Source organism: Bison bison, unplaced genomic scaffold (genome assembly GCF_000754665.1).
Source record: "Bison bison bison isolate TAMUID 2011002044 unplaced genomic scaffold, Bison_UMD1.0 scf7180017864324, whole genome shotgun sequence".
NCBI classification, from domain to species: domain Eukaryota; kingdom Metazoa; phylum Chordata; class Mammalia; order Artiodactyla; family Bovidae; genus Bison; species Bison bison.
The window spans coordinates 10,688,271-10,704,511 of NW_011494896.1; the positions used below are offsets into that span (position 1 = coordinate 10,688,271).

The 16,241-nt window shown below is 48.5% G+C and overlaps 2 protein-coding genes across 3 annotated transcripts in view; one reads left to right on the forward strand and one right to left on the reverse strand.

Annotated features, from left to right (window-relative positions):
• Positions 1-2,847, reverse strand: part of USP35 (ubiquitin specific peptidase 35) — a 66,953-nt gene extending 64,106 nt beyond the window's left edge. The window contains exon 1 of the mRNA XM_010853254.1: positions 2,612-2,847. The gene's annotated coding sequence lies outside the window, so the exon portion shown is untranslated. The remainder of the gene's footprint in view (positions 1-2,611) is intronic.
• Positions 2,848-3,125: 278 nt separating this feature from the next.
• Positions 3,126-16,241, forward strand: part of KCTD21 (potassium channel tetramerization domain containing 21) — a 20,313-nt gene continuing 7,197 nt past the window's right edge. Inside the window, exons 1-2 of one of the 2 annotated variants that reach the window (XM_010853229.1) lie at positions 3,152-3,203; positions 10,408-10,537. The gene's annotated coding sequence lies outside the window, so the exon portion shown is untranslated. Of the gene's footprint in view, positions 3,204-10,407; positions 10,538-16,241 lie in introns of both variants that reach the window. The other variant, XM_010853228.1, reaches the window with a different exon arrangement.

Consider the following 16,241-nt stretch of genomic DNA (forward strand, 5'->3'; position numbering starts at 1 on the left):
TTCATCCATTAACCCTCACTGCCAACTCATCATTTCCATTTCTTTCTCCTGAGCTCCAGCCCCGCCCAATATCAGCTCCTTTTTACCTCTTGCCTGGACTAGTGCAGTAGCCTCTTAACCAATCCCCGTTTTCCCTTCCCCAATCCAACCTCCACTAGAGGCATGTGTCCTGTAGGAGTACAGAGTCCAGGTTTCAGATCTAGTCCAGCTACTACCCCCATTGTGGCCACAACCATCAAGGCTGGTGTTTTTCCACCTCTTGGAGTCTATGAAGCCCCAAATGGAAGATGACCACCTGCTCACTCCTTAGCCTTTCCCAGCCAGTGCTGTGGCTCCTCCCCACACCCTTGGCTTGTATGGGCAGCCTGGGAGTCCCAGCAACATCCAGCCTGCTCCAGGAAGTGGGAAAGCACATGAGAAGAAAATCATGACCCCTCCCCTGGAAAGCCCAGGTCCCTTTAACTGTCCTTCTTAAGTGACCCTCTGCCTTTCCACGGTGTATTGACAGTCTCTGTTCCTGCATGATAGAGACTGAATGTACCCACTGTCCATCACTCATCAACCCCAAAGCACCCTGTGTGTGTGCCTGTGTGCACAATGCCCTGCCTCACTCTCTCCCCGGGCCCCAGCTCAGACTTCCCCATCCCTCCCCGGTCTCTCCCACTCACCCTGCAAATGTTGGCAAAGCAACCTCATTAGATAATAAACTCCATCCTGCCATGTCCCTGCTTAGAACCCTCAAGGCTTCCCCAATCCCTTCAAGGTAAAGTCCAAACTCCTGAGCCTGTCTTTCAAGTCTTTTCTGTGACACTAAGCTAATATGGGGCAGGGTTAGAGATGAACTTGACAAACTCCATTTGGTGCTGGTGAGTCTACAGGAATTTGGGCAGTGGGCTTTTTCCTGCTCAACACTTTGGGGATGTTTTCTCTGCTGGGAAAGAGAAAACATCCTCTTTTCTCTCCCGGCAAATTCTGACTCATTTTTCAATACCCGGGTCACATGACCCCTCCTCTGGGAAGCCTTTCCAAATCCCCCTGCAACTCAAGTCTCTGGGCTTTGGCCTCCCAAGGCCGTCTTCACTTCTCTCATCCTTCAGCAGTGGAACCAGATTGATTTTATATCCATCTCCCCCACCAGGTGGGGATCTCTTTGGGGAGGAAGTAGGTCCAATTCCCCTGTCTGTGCCCAGTGTCCAGCACAGGACCGGGCACAGAGGTGAAGGAGTGCCAAGTGACCGAGAGACATGACAGCAAGATGAGATAAAACCAAGGATGTCGCTAGAAAAGCTCCTTCCAGGGACAGGCCTGACCCTCGGTCCATTCACCGCCCCCTGGTCAGATCCAGTCGTGCATATCCACAACCCTGAGAATCTGAAAACCTCAGCCAAGAGAGCCCCTACAGAGGTCACTGGATGGGCCATTCTAGAAATGACTCCAACAACCAGAGCTGAAGAAAAAGAAAACAAACAAAGAAGACTGTTCCTGGTTAACTCTCAGGTAGAAAGCTCACAGAATCTCCTGGGACACGGAAGGGTGCTTCAAGGTCTCACTCAATCTCTTCAGATGCCGGAGCACAGCAACCCACCCCCCTATCACCCCCACCCCCGGCCCAGCAGCCCAGCACTGAGAAGCGCATTTCCTTTCCTCTTTGACCCTCAGACCCAGTCTCCCTCCTTTGGCTCCCCTGGGTGCTGGAGCTGCCTGTGGGAGGGGGAGACGGGAGCACCAAGCTGTCCTTCCTGACACCCAGAAGCTCTCCATCCCTGGTCCCTCAGGCCTCTGGACAGCAGCATTCCTCTCTGGATTTTTTTAACTGAACTTCTATGCAAGGCAGCCCTGGGAAGGATTCCCTTGCCATACTACCGGGAGACCTTCATTTGGGCCACCAAACTGTCACCCCGAAAGAAAGGAGGGGAAAAAATGAGGTGGGGAGAGGTTATCAGTAAAAACCACCTACGATTTTACTGAAGGGGAACTGAGGAAGAGAAGGGAAGGAGGTGGGATATATTCCCTTCTCAGAAACACATAAGCAATGGGGGCCACCCCTCACACACTTCTGGTGGCCGCGCCCCCATCCCCACCCCACCCCAGGCTTTCTGGAAGGGCGGGCACCAGGCTGACATATCCGGGGTCTCCCGTGCAAAAGGCTTCTTGTAGCTGGAGTACGCCCTGGCCGAGAATGCAGAGAATAGCAGTGCCCATTCCAAGCGCAGGTGGCCTCTCGGGCGGCCCCCAGTTTGTAACCCACCTCGGCCCCACCCCACCCCCTCCAGTTATACCACTGCACCTGCTCCCAGCCCAGACTGGGTCTGCGGATCCCACGAAAGGCCGGTGAGCTTCATGATATATTGGGCGCCGGTGCCCTCAACCCTGAGGGGGGCGGGGGCAGGGGCGGGGTCTCTATGTACACAATTGATGAAGGAGATGGAGGCCCAGAGAGGGGTAGCTACTCGCCCAAGGTCACACAGCCAGGCCCACTATGCACCCAGACCTCCCGCCTCCCAGCCCCGGATTCTCAGAGCCCCACGCGCGTGTCCGGGCTCTCGAACCATCAAAAGGATGGTTCAGACACTCCCTCCCCCAACCCTCATACACGCCCCAGTCCCCTTACCTTCGGAAGCCTGGTGGCCCCGGCCTCAGGAGTCAGCTCCTAAGGAGGGGAGCTCTGGCCGGGAAGGAGCCAGGCTGGGCCAGGCGAGGTCAGGGCGGGTCCTTGGCTTCCCCCGGAGTGGGGACGCCCTCCGCCAAGTCCCAGACAGCAGGGATGCTGCTTCCACTGCAAAGCCCAACCTCTCCACCCGGCCCTGCACAAGTCTGTAACTGGGGAGCTCGACTCAGCTGCGTAGCCACAGGGCTGCGGGGCGAAGTTGGGGGGAGGGGCGAGGTGCGGGAAAAGGGGCGGAGCCCAGCGGGGGCCACCCTGCGAACCGCCACTCACGCTGCGTCCCCTTTAAGGCCAGCCGGCCTGAGCTCTGGTGGGGGCGGGGCGGGAGCGGGCCGGCTAACTGCAATGCCTCCCGGGAGATGGAGTTCGACGCCCGAAACGCAGAGCTACAAAGAGCCTATTGGAGGACTACAAGTCCCAGAGAGCAGCGGGCGGGTCCCGGGCCGCCACGCCCCTGGGCTGGGCTTCGGCCCTCCGCCCCCCTCGCAAAGCTGCGCTGGCCGCCCGCGGAGGGGAGGTTGCTGAGCGAGAGCAGGAGGTGGGTGCGGCACGGACGGGGGTGTCGGGTGCAGGGACTGCTGGCTAGGGGTCACGGACCCATCTGGACACCTGTCCTACCGTGAGAAGTCATCTAGCCTACCCTAGCCTCGCCATTCTCATCCGTGCAATGGGAATAGCAACGCCTGTGGCTGCGGGGGAGGGGACGTTTATGGGGAAGAAGGGGCGGAGCTGGTGGAAGGAGCCTGGACGGACGGCGATAGTCTGAAAAGCCCGGATAATAAGGGCCGAGACTGTGGGAGGAGTCCGGTGGGTGGGTCAAGGAGGGGCGGGGTCTCTAGATAAGAAGTGGAACGCGCGTGAGATCGGAGAAGGGGCTGGGGAATGGGTGCAAAGGAAGCCAAGGAAGCAAGCCTGAGTTGGATTGGGTGGAATGAGCCGAAAAGCGTTGGGGAGGGAAGGGTGGAGACGGAAAGATGAAAAGGATCCCTCTCGGCCCTGGATCAGCAGCGCTGATAGGACTTGAGTAAGAGAGTGCCCAGATGGGCAAATGTCTACAGATGCACGGAGCATCTTTTCCTTGTGACTAGAAAATAAAGAGCCCATCCTTTGAACCCGGCGTCACACATTTGAGTTCATTCAACTCACACCCTGTGAAGACGTCACCATATCGGTTTACAGTTGAGGAACCTGAGGCTCAGAGAAGTAAAATGACTTGCCCCAAACCACCCAAGGACTCCTTACTCTCAAGGCACTGCTTTTTTTCCTGCAGTGCAGGGAGGTAGAGGTTTAATCTGTAGTGAATGGCCGGGAATAGATGACAAGTGTCCCGGTCCTTCACAGGTTGTGTGACAGGACCAGCTTCCTCACTGCTAACCTCCGAGGCTTATTGTTAGGATGAAATGAGGAGGTAGGTTTGAAAGACGTTTGTTCATAAATTATCTTTCTTGTGAGGAGCAGGAAGACCGTGGAAGAGTGGTTGGGCCTGAGGAAAACCAGAAGGTGAAGCCTAAGGGTGAGCCAAAAGGATGAAGGAAGGTTCTGGAAGAGGGTAGAGGATGGTGATGATTGTTGGAAATCTACACCAGATGAGAGAATGCTTTGCTGTGCAAGCCAGGTCAGGTGACTTCCCTTCTCCAGCCCTGTTGGTTGACTTTGCCCTGTTGGTTGACTCCTTCAAAGATCCAAGTGTGTCATCTGAGTTGGGAAGCACCTTCTCTGTCTGGTGAGCATATAATAGAGCAAACAGCATTTGGGCCTTTTAGAGATACGAACTGGGCAAAGCAGAGCTAAAGATATAGCTGTTGGGTGTGGGGAGGCCAGGAAGGGGAGGTGGAGGGCGGTATCCCCAGATAGTCTCCAGGGCTGTGAGCCAGACTCTTTATCTGGTGGGCTGTGTAAGTAAGGTGGGGAAGACTGCTCTAGTTTTTTGGGAGACACATTACTCACTTTGAGTGCTGTCATCCTTGAAGTTTACCTAGCTGTGTTCTATGCATCCCCTATACTTTGGGAGTTCTTATATTTACTTCCAGGTAATTACCTGGGCTTTGCTGTGTGCCTCAGATTCCAAACTGAAAATTCAAGAGACTGTTTCAAAATAGAAAGTTTTGAAAATTCAGAAGAGATTGGTAAACCTCCCTATTGGTAGATGATAGTCTGGGACTAGGAAAATGGCTATGACTAAACGGGGAGAAAGTTTTCCCCCTTCCCCTGCCTGCTGACTTCTTGGGGTACAGATCTGGGGTACAGATCCCTGACCTGACAGGGTGGCCAAGCAACCGTCTACTTAAGGAAAGTGAGCCTTGGTAAGGAGTAAGAATAAAATGCTCTGGAGATGCAAAGAAGAAAGGAATGAATTGCAGCCAATGGGCCTGGCAGATGAATGGCATTTTCTTCGCAGTGCAGGCAGAGGGATAGCAGATGCCAAACTGCAGAGATAGGAGAGGGCGTGATGTGGTTGGTCTGTAAAGTAGGGATAATAATAAGCATCTTCATCTATGAAATTAACATGCATAAAGGGCTTCCCTGGTCACTCCGTCGGTAAAGAATCCACCTGCAATGTGGGAGACCTGGGTTTGATCCCTGGATTGGGGAGATCCCCTGGAGGAGGGCATGGCAACCCACCCCAGTATTCTTGCCTGGAGAATCCCCACGGACAGAGGAGTCTGGTGGGCTGCAGTTCATGGGGTTGCAAAGAGTCGGACACGACTGAGCAACTAAGCACACACAAAGTGCATAGCATAGTAGTAACTGCTCAATAAACGTCAGCCATTATTATTACTGCTGTTGTTGTTATGATCACCATCGTGTGCCCAGGAATTGGTCTAGGGCCACACAGCTAATGAAGTGGCAGACCCTGATTCAAATGCAAGCCCAGGTGACACCAAAGCCCAAGCACTTTCCTCTTCCCATAAACATCTGTGAGGCCCAGAAGTGGCCCCTCTTTGTTAACATTCTTGGTAAACCATCACAGGAGTTTCTTTTCTACTGTAGTAGCAGAGACTGAGTTCAGAAGGAAGCAGGGAAAACAAGGCCTAAACAGCCATCTTCTCCCAGCCTGGATCTCAGCATGGAGACAGGCAGGCCTAATTTTGTGGTTCCTGTGGGCAGTTTCGTCTGAGTATGAAGACTACTTGGATGTACATTCAGTTGCCCTCCACCAACTGTGGGCTATTTTAGCTTAGCCCTGGTTAGCTTCTTCATCCTCCAGAGCACTGAGACATCAGGAGAAGATCATGAGATGCTAATGCGCCTTAGTAGTAGTAATAACATCTAATATTTATGGAATCTGGCTATTTACTAGGGCCAGGCACTCTGACTAAACTTTACATCTGTAGTCGCAGGAAAGAAGTGCTCTTTTCTTCCCTCTTCCTTCAAAATAAAAATATTCTTAGAATTTTTAAGCATACAGAAACATTGAAGGAATAGCCTTTCACCGATGCACCGATTCACATTGACAATTTTGTTTTTACACATGTACAGTTTTTGCTAAACTATTGAAAAGTTACAGATGTCTTGACACTTGACCCCTAAATTCTTCAGCATATTATCTCCTAATTATAACATTCTGTACCATAACCATAAGACTATTATCATACCTAAGAAAAATAGCAAGAACTCAATATTATCTACTAAACAGTTGAGATTCAAATTTCTCCAACTGTCAAAAATTATCTCATATTTTTTTAATCAGATGCAGTCAACATTCATTCATTGCATTTAATTATATCTCTCTAAGCAATTCATTTAATCTAGATAGAGCCCCTCTACCCGTTTAAATTTATTTTAGCAATAACTAGGTTCAACTTGTTTTATTTCTTTTCTGGCAATGTTGTGTACTTATAATTGCATCACATTAGGAGGCATATGTTATCAGAATCCTACTATCCTATCCATGAATGCTAAGTTTGATTATTGGATAAGGTCATAACAGCCTGATCTTTCCATAAAAGGTTAAGTTTTTCCCTCTTGTAACTAAAGTGGGCTTCCCAGCTGCACAGTGGTAAAGAATGCCCCTGCCAATGCAGAAGATAACAAGAGACATGGGTTCAATCCCTGGGTTGGGAAGACCTCCCTGAGTAGGAAATGGCAACCCACTCCAGTATTCTTGCCTGGAAAATCCCATGGACAGGCAGGCTACTGTCTATGGGGTCTCAAAGAGTCAGACACGACTTAACAACTAAACAAGAAAAACAGCAAATTATGATCTGATATTTGTATATATTGTGGAATGATCACATAGTTATGAAAAAAATTTTTCCTTGTGATGACAGCTTTTGAGATCTGCATTCTTTTGACTTGATCACGTTAATCTTTGATGTCTTCTTTGCTGTCTGGAAAGAGATGTTCCAGGCTCACCTTGAATTTTTCCTGTCAAAGTCCTGGAATCACCAGTTTCCCCAGGAAACCATAGTTTGTTTTTGTAGGAGTTAAGGTTTAAAAACCACGATCCGGAGTCAGGTGTGCTCGTTGCTACTTGGAGTATCATTTCTAGGCTCTGAGCAGAGCTGAGACATGATAGATGTATAGATGGATGGATGGATAAAAAGATAAATAATTATCAAAGCCTTGTAGTTTGATTGTTAAAACAACTGGTCCTCGGTGTGTAAAAGGAGTAGATTGCATGTAAAATACCTTCATTATGGAGGCTTAGTGGGCAATAATGTAGGAAATTGCACAGAAAGAGCCCTTGCTTGTTCTAAGGCTCTGTTAGTGTGTGGGCTATTAACTAGGACCTCTGCATCTGGGTTCAGTCTCTTGTTCAGGACCTGGGTTAGAGAAGACCTTAGGCTGCCTCCAAAGGACTAGTCCTCTGAGCAGTGTCCAAACCTGGAACCTCCCAGAGGCCATGACTCAGAGGTCAAGAATGGACACAAAGCCCTGGGCCAGGGATTCATTCTCACTGTGTCTGTGAAATAAAGATAATGTGATCTATCTTGCCTACATCCCAGAGTTGTTGTAAGGATCAATATTTTTTTTTTAATTGATAATCAGTCTATTCAACATGGTTACTACAAAATTCCTTCCCCTTTTCATTGTCTTAACACCACAGTCTGAAATGTCATTGCCTCACAGTCTGATTTCATACATTATACTAAAATATACTTTTTCAAATACTCTTTTAGGTTATCACCAATTTTTCCAAAATAAGATTTTAATCCTTTTTTTTTTTAATCTTTTGAAAAAATACTTTTGGGAGTGGGATTAGAATAGCATAACAACTATAATTAATTTTTAAGTGAAGTGAAAGTGTTAGTCACTCAGTCGTGTCCAACTCTGTGCGATCCCATGGACTGTATTCTGCCAGGCTCCTCTGCCCATGGAGTTCTCCAGGCAAGAATACTGGAGTGGATTGCTACTCCCTTCTCCAGCGGATCTTCCCAGCCAAGGGATTGAACCTGGGTCTCCTGCCTTGTGGGCAGATCTCCTGTCTGAGCCACCAGGGAAGAACAGCTTTAAGATACTGCCTCTCAGAATCATCACAGGTCTCTGTTTATTCGAGTCCTATTTATGCTTCTTTGTTTTCGAAGGGAGCACAGGGGTTTTTTAAGATAGGTGTAATTTAAAAAAAAAAATATTTACTTACCTGGCTGCAGGCCTGACCCGTGGGATCTTTCATTGCAGTGCATGGACTTTCTAGTTGCCCCGCGGCACATGGGATCTTAGTTCCCCAACCAGGGATCAAATCCACATCCCCTGCACTGCAAGGTGGACTCTTAACCACTGGACCACGAGGGAAGTCCCTGGGCAGCACAGGCTTTGAAGAGAGGCCTCACTTGGAATTCTAGCTCTGCTACTGCTAGCTGTGTGATCTTAAGCAGCTGTCTTCACTGCTCTGTGCTTCAGTTTTATAATCCAGAAAATAGAGATAATAATTGTACCTGCCTCACAGCCTCAGTGTGGTGTTGCAGTGACATAATCTACAGGAAAATGCCTCGCATAGCTCGGGACATGTCCTCAGTGCTCAGGAAATGTTGGTTCTCTGCACACTCACTGGTCATGCATGTCAGAATCAAAATGAGGTGGCAGGTATGAGAGCACCTGGTAAGAGGTAGGAGAGGACAAGTGCCAAACCTCTGCAAGGGGTTTGACTGCTGAATTCCCAAGGTCATTCAGAGCATGGCAGTCAGATGGGCCTGGGCTTGAATCCTGGCTCCGCCACACATTTCTTTGGGCAAGTCACCTGCCTCTTAGAGCCTCAGATTCTCATTTATGAAGTGGAGAGAATGCTTTCCTCAAAGGAAGTTACAAGGATTAACTGAGCAAATGTGTCTAATAGCAAGTACCTAATAAGTACTCACCAGGCAGTAGCTGTGTCTCTTGAGACTTGTGGGAATGGTTTTAAAGGACATAGTTTTAAAGGAGGACTCCAGAGCAATGTCTTAACTGCCCTTGCTTACAGGACACTCACTCTCAGAGAATTCTATTTCCTTTGTTACAATTAAAGGTTGCAACGGGGTGATTTTCAGACTCTAGACTGGGATTGCCCTCCACATGGTACCAGGCTGGGCTTTAAGATCCACCACCCCTCATTTGGGCCACAGACTTATTTCAGGGAGGAGAGAGTTCCAGCCACCTCCCAAGTTCCCAGGCCCCCTGACTTTCCCTGCCCAGGCAGATGGTCCGAGGATCTGCCTGGGATAATTTCCTGGTTTTCTCAGAGAGGGAAATGGGCTGATCTTTTTTCTTGGTTCTTTTTGAGTCGAGAGGCAGACTTGGAAATTCTCCTGCTTAGGACAAATGATTTGTTCAGACAGTGGTGGAGTTTCTTTTATCTCCTGTTTCATGGTCCGGTTTGTAATTCTCATTCATCTTTTCTAATCTGGCTTTTTAAAAAAAACCTGGCTTTTTGTATTTTGCTGCTTTGTCATTAGGGATCATGGGTTGCTATTGAAACAGTAGGGTTTAGACTTGTGGTGTGTCAGCTATGGAGGGGCTCCAGGCCATCCAGGATCCAATCCCCATATCCTCAGATGTGAGTGGGCAGAGTCCCAGGCCAGCCCCAGACTAGCTGCCAAAAGACCTACCCCAGTCGGATCTGGGCAGAGAATAAGGGAATGTGCACCTTCCACTCATGTTAGGGCCTCAGGGTGGGAAGGGGAAACAGTGAGAGGTGTTGGACTCACACCGACTGGATTCAGATCACAGCTCCTCCAGTGACTAGCTCTGTAATCTTGAGCAATCTCTTAACCTTCCTGAGCCTCGGTTTCCTCATCTGTAAAACAGAAATAATAGCATCTGTCCGGCAGGGTGCTTATATAGACATCAAGTGAGGTAATGCAGGTAAAGAATCAGCACAGTAGTATCATTCTCTATACTTTTCTATATAATTTGTTAAAAATAAATAAAATGCTACTGTGTGTTAGCCAAAGCATTATAAAAGCAGGAAGTGTGTGCTCAGCAGGTGGTAGCTCTGTCTTGCCAAGCAAGCTGCCTAGCACTATTTTAAAAGGCTGCTTCAGGGATTCTCAAACTTGTGAAAGCTATGAAACAGCCTTTTGTTGCTGTTCCAGCTCTCAGCAGCCTGTGCAGGGGAAAGAGAGTGAGCTTTCCACTCCCTGGCCGTGTGTCCTGGGCAAGTCCTCAGTCTCCTGAGTCTCTTGTTTCCTATCTGCCTAACGGAACGATGGCTGCTTTGTAGAACTGCTATATGAGTTAAAAGGGCTGGTGGGTGTACAGGCCTAGGATGTAGTAGAATGCTCAGGACGTGTTCATCCCTTCCTCCCTCGGCCCCTCCTCCGCAGTACCCCCAGCACCCGCCATGTGCTCGGCAGTGAACACAGAGGGACAGGAGCTGGGTCACCGCGGCCACAGAGATCACAAACCAGGCAGCGGTTTTCACAAACAAGTTTCATCATAACCCACGTTATGAAGGTACACTTTATATCACCTTCCAGTTCCTTTCTCTCTCTCTCTGCCTCTCACACACACAGACACACACACACACAAATGAAACAAAAGTTTCACAACAATATATATAAAACTGGTCATAACCCAGTGTATTATATTATTCATGACATAATCACAATCTTGGTTTTTTCCAGTTTATGAAGGCATAATTTATGTGCAGTAAAAGTCATGCTTTTTAGGTATACAGTTACACGAATTTCTATAATCTTTATATAGTCATCTGACTGCCACTACATCAAGATATTGAATATTTCTGTCAGTCCAGAATATTCCTCCAGTCTCTTTGTAGCCAGTCTTATCCCCAGCCTCTCCAATTACTGGTCTGACTTCTGTATCTATAGGTGTGTCTTTTCCAGAATGTTGTATAAGTAAAATCATACACCATGTGACCTTTTGAGGCCGGCTTCTTCCACTTAATAGGATGCTTTGGGGCTTCTGTGTTGTGTGTCAGTAGCTAGTTGGCTTGTATTGCTGAGTCACAGTCCATTTGTCTGTGACCGCTTTTGAGTTAATTTTTCATCTGTGTTTCGAGATAAGAGTTGAGGTTCTTTTTATGCATATCGATGTCCAGTGATCTTCACCTTGAGAGCACTAGGGAGGAGGGCCAAATCCAAAGCAGATCATTACATGATTGATTACATGATAGAATGGTGGTCTGTGCAAGGGACCAGAAGCCCCAAGAAGAGAGCTGGCAAAGTGGAGGTTTGGGGATAGAGGCAGTGACTCATAGATTGAATGCAGAGAAAGTGAAAAAAGTGAAGAAGGGTGGTATAAGGAGAGCAAAGGCAGGGCAGGGGAGGGCGGATCCCGTGGTGTCAGGACGGCCGGAGCATAGAGTGTGGGGAGAGGCGGGATTGAAGTTGAGATTGGATTGCACACAGTAGTCAGAGCAGGCAGCACTGCTTCAGGAAAATCAGCCTGCAAACTGAAGTGGCAGGTGGACAGAAAGGAGGCAGGGAGCCACGTGAGGATGCTGGGGGAGTCGGGGTAAGCCCTGAGCTCCAGGAGTTCCTACAGGGACAGGTTCAAGGAGACAGTTGAGAAAAATGTTAGGGATGCTGAGTCAGGGCTGCCTTGTGGGCTCACGCAGATGGGTGGCTGAGAAGTCACAGCAGGATCTGGGGAAGAGGAACTCTTTGTGAGGCTTCTGGTATCCACAGAAAATCCAGGTGGGCATGTCTAAGAGGCAGCTAGGTACACAGTGGGGCTGGAGCTCAGTGGTGAAAGCCCCTGCCACCCTCAGGGAAGCTGCTCAGCCTTGGGATGCCAGTTCCTACCCCCTTGTGTCATCATGGCTCTCAGACCAAGCCTGTGGACTTTCCACGGTGGGCACTGGGCACTGTGACTAGGAAATAGGGGCTGGAAGGGCTGACTTCTATGATTCCTGAGTCTGTGGAGAAGAGCACAGGGAGCCCCCTAGTCTGGGGTCAGGAGACCTACCTTCTTTTTTTCTCAATTGGAGGATAATTGCTTTACAATGTTGTGTTGGTCTCTGCCATATATCAACGCGAATCAGCCATGGTATACACATATCCCCTCCCTCTTGAACCTCCCTCCCACCTCCCACTCCATCCCGCCCCTCGAGATTGTTGCAGAGCGCCAGGCTGAGCTCCCTGCTGCACTATATAGAAACTTCCCATCAGCTATCTATTTTACATATGGTAACATGTATTTCAGTGCTACTCTCTCTAGTCATTCCACCCTCTCCTTCCCCCAGAGTTCTGTGTCTGAGTCTGTATTCCAGGGGTCAGGAGACCTCCTTCTAACCAGCCTCGGCCCAGACTGCAACCCCTGGCACTGCCCTGGATGAATGACCAGGAGCCGCACAGCAGGGCGCGGGGGCAGGAAGGCAGCTGCTCTGTCGCTTTGCATGCAGAAAAACAGGACTTTGAGTGCCCATCCAAGGGCCCCGGTTTGCCCTGTGGCACCTGATTGTCCTCCCCACCTGCTTTGAGCTCTTCAGAAGTTATGTACTTAGGAGATATGGGGTTTGCAGCCCAGAAAATTGTCAGGAAAGACATCCCAGCCTCTCTGCCGCGCCAAAGCCTGCCCTTTCCTTTCCTTGGAGCTCAGCCACTTCACAGAGCCTGAGCCTTAAAGAGAAAGAGAGACTGGAAAGTTGAAGGTGCAGATTATTATCTAGAAAGAAAAGGAGATGCTGGAATGAGAAAGCAGGTGGCCCACTCCTGGGTCCAGCTCCTGCCTGCACCCCCTGGAGGGAAAATTGGTCAGACTCGGGCCCCAGGCCAAGCATACACCTCAGCTGCAAGTCTCAGCAGCGTGGTTACCGCCCCTTCCTAGGAGCCCTCCCCCAGCCTTCTCTGTTGGACACCCCCCTTCCCCCAACCCCAACCCACCCACCACCACCGTCTCACAGCCCATCTGCTCCAGGCTTCTGTTAATGATTTTGTAACTTCATCATGGGCTTGTTTCTCTTCAGACACTCCAGATGGTTAATGCCTTTCTGCAATATCAAAGTGCCCTGTTGGACAGGGACAGAATTCACCCCCCACCCCAACCCCGCCAAAGAATTGGGTGAGGCAGCCAAGAGTCCTCCACACCCAGCATGGCCACCACCCTCTGGAGTAAAGGGGTCTCGGTGCAGTCGGGCTTCCCTGGTGGCTCAGATGGTAAAGAATCTGCCTGCGCTATGGGAGACCCAGGTTCGATACCAGAGTCCGGAAGATCCCCTGGAGAAAGGAATGGCCACCCGCTCCAGTATTCTTGCCTAGAGAATCCCCATGGACAGAGGAGCCTGGTGGGGCAAATAGTCCATGGGGTTGCAGAGAGTCAGACACGACTGAGTGACTCACAGGTTCACAGTGCAGTCAGCCCCCTCAGAAGGCAGATGTTTGGTGACAACCGCCCTGGCCCGCTTGCTACCCTTGCTGGGTGACTTTGAGGGCAGTCCCCTGCTTGGACCTCAGTTTTCCCATCTGGACAGTAAGCATGCCAGAATTCACCCCAGGCCTACTCCTGCTTGTTCTTCCTTTTTTCCATCCTTCCTTCCTTCTTTTTATTCTTTCTTTATTATTAAGGTAGAGTTGATTTACAACATTAGTTTCAGGTTTACAGCGTAGCAACTCAGCGTTTTTATAGATTATACACCATTTAACGTTATTATGAAATAATAGCTGTCCTCACTGTGCTGTAGCTGGTCATTTTCCTCATCACTGCCTGTTGTTGCGGTCTCCGCTGCCAGCCTGGCCTCTTCTCAGGGGCAGCACTGGGACTGATTCCTACCTGTGCCCCACACCCAACATTAGGGAAAGATTCCTGGATTCACTGCACAATTTGACTCCTGGGAAGGTATCATGTTAGGAACAAAAACAGTACATCCCCTGATTTCTAGACCCTTAAAGAAAAGTTAGAATCCAAGACTTCAGGTTGAAGGAGACTCACCAGCCATGGACACTAGAGGCTGTGAGGTCAGTGGGGGGATAGCGGGGAAGAGTTGTTAAGGAGTGGGTAAAGAGCCCTCAGGAAGGGTGCTTGGTGGCAAAGGCCCACATCCGCACTACAAAGCAAGGTTCAGAGGAGCCTGGGGTTCCATCATGGTAGGAAAGGGAAGGCCATCAGGAGCCAAGGGCATCTTCATGGCCAGGCAGGTCATCATGGGAGGGTGAGAATCCAGAAGGAGCGTCACTGGGAGTCCAGAGGACCGAGTGACCCATTGTGGGCCTGAAAGATAGATGGAAATGGTACTAATCACAGCCATTTGTTGTGCATTCTTTTAGATAGAAAAATAAATAAGGCAACATTGATACAGCAGAAGGAGAACGGGGCTTGGAGTTCTACACCTCAGAATGTCTGTTAAGTACCGAGAATGGCCCAGTAGTTGGCTAGTAAGGATGAATACATTTTTCTGTCTCGTATAAAGGCAGCTGGGCTTGAATCCTGCAGGACCCTATACCACTGTAAGCCTGGGGAGTGAATCCTGGCAGTTTCCCTCACAGTGGGGATGACTGGTGGTATTGTGTATGTCAAAGGATAGTGTGTAAGCAAATGTACGTAAGGGCAGCCAGCATAGCATTCAGTCCAGGTGCATTTTCTGCCTTTCCTTAGACCAGTGGTTCTCTGTCCTAACTGAACATTTAGAATCAGCTTTAAAATACGTCAATGGTGGGGTTACATGCCACACCCAATTAAAACAGTCTCTGGAGGGTGGGACCCAGGCTTTGTTTTTTCTTTTCATTTTTTTTTAATTATTATTTTTTTTGTATGTTTTTTTTTAATTTTATTTTATTTTTAAACTTTACAATATTGTATTAGTTTTGCCAAATATCGAAATGAATCCGCCACAGGTATACCCGCGTTCCCCATCCTGAACCCTCCTCCCTCCTCCCTCCCCTACCCTCCCTCTGGGTCGTCCCAGTGCAGCAGCCCCAAGCATCCAGTACCATGCATCGAACCTGGACTGGCGACTCGTTTCATACATGATATTATACATGTTTCAATGCTATTCTCCCAAATCTCCCCACCCTCTCCCTCTCCCACAGAGTCATAAGACTGATCTATACATCGGTGTCTCTTTTGCAGTCTCGTACACAGGGTTATTGTTACCATCTTTCTAAATTCCATATATATGTGTTAGTATACTGTATTGGTGTTTTTCTTTCTGGCTTACTTCACTCTGTATAATAGGTTCCAGTTTCATCCATCTCATTAGAACTGATTCAAATGTATTCTTTTTAATGGCTGAGTAATACTCCATTGTGTATATGTACCACAGCTTGCTTATCCATTCATCTGCTGATGGACATCTAGGTTGCTTCCATGTCCTGGCTGTTATAAACAGTGCTGCGATGAACATTGGGGTACACGTGTCTCTTTCCCTTCTGGTTTCCTCAGTGTGTATGCCCAGCAGTGGGATTGCTGGATCATAAGGCAGTTCTATTTCCAGTTTTTTAAGGAATCTCCACACTGTTCTCCATAGTGGCTGTACTAGTTTGCATTCCCACCAACAGTGTAAGAGAGTTCCCTTTTCTCCACACCCTCTCCAGCATTTATTGCTTATAGACTTTTGGATCGCAGCCATTCTGACTGGCGTGAAATGGTACCTCATAGTGGTTTTGATTTGCATTTCTCTGATAATGAGTGATGTTGAGCATCTTTTCATGTGTTTGTTAGCCATCTGTATGTCTTCTTTGGAGAAATGTCTATTTAGTTCTTTGGCCCATTTTTTGATTGGGTCATTTATTTTTCTGGAGTTGAGCTGTAGGAGTTGCTTGTATATTTTTGAGATTAGTTGTTTGTCCGTTGCTTCATTTGCTATTATTTTCTCCCATTCTGAAGGCTGTCTTTTCACCTTGCTAATAGTTTCCTTTGTTGTGCACAAGCTTTTAAGTTTAATTAGGTCCCATTTGTTTATTTTTGCTTTTATTTCCAATATTCTGGGAGGTGGGTCATAGAGGATCCTGCTGTGATGTATGTCGGAGAGTGTTTTGCCTATGTTCTCCTCTAGGACTTTTATAGTTTCTGGTCTTACGTTTAGATCTTTAATCCATTTTGAGTTTATTTTTGTGTATGGTGTTAGAAAGTGTTCTAGTTTCATTCTTTTACAAGTGGTTGACCAGTTTTCCCAGCACCACTTGTTAAAGAGATTGTCTTTAATCCATTGTATATTCTTGCCTCCTTTGTCAAAGATAAGGTGTCCATAGGTGCGTGG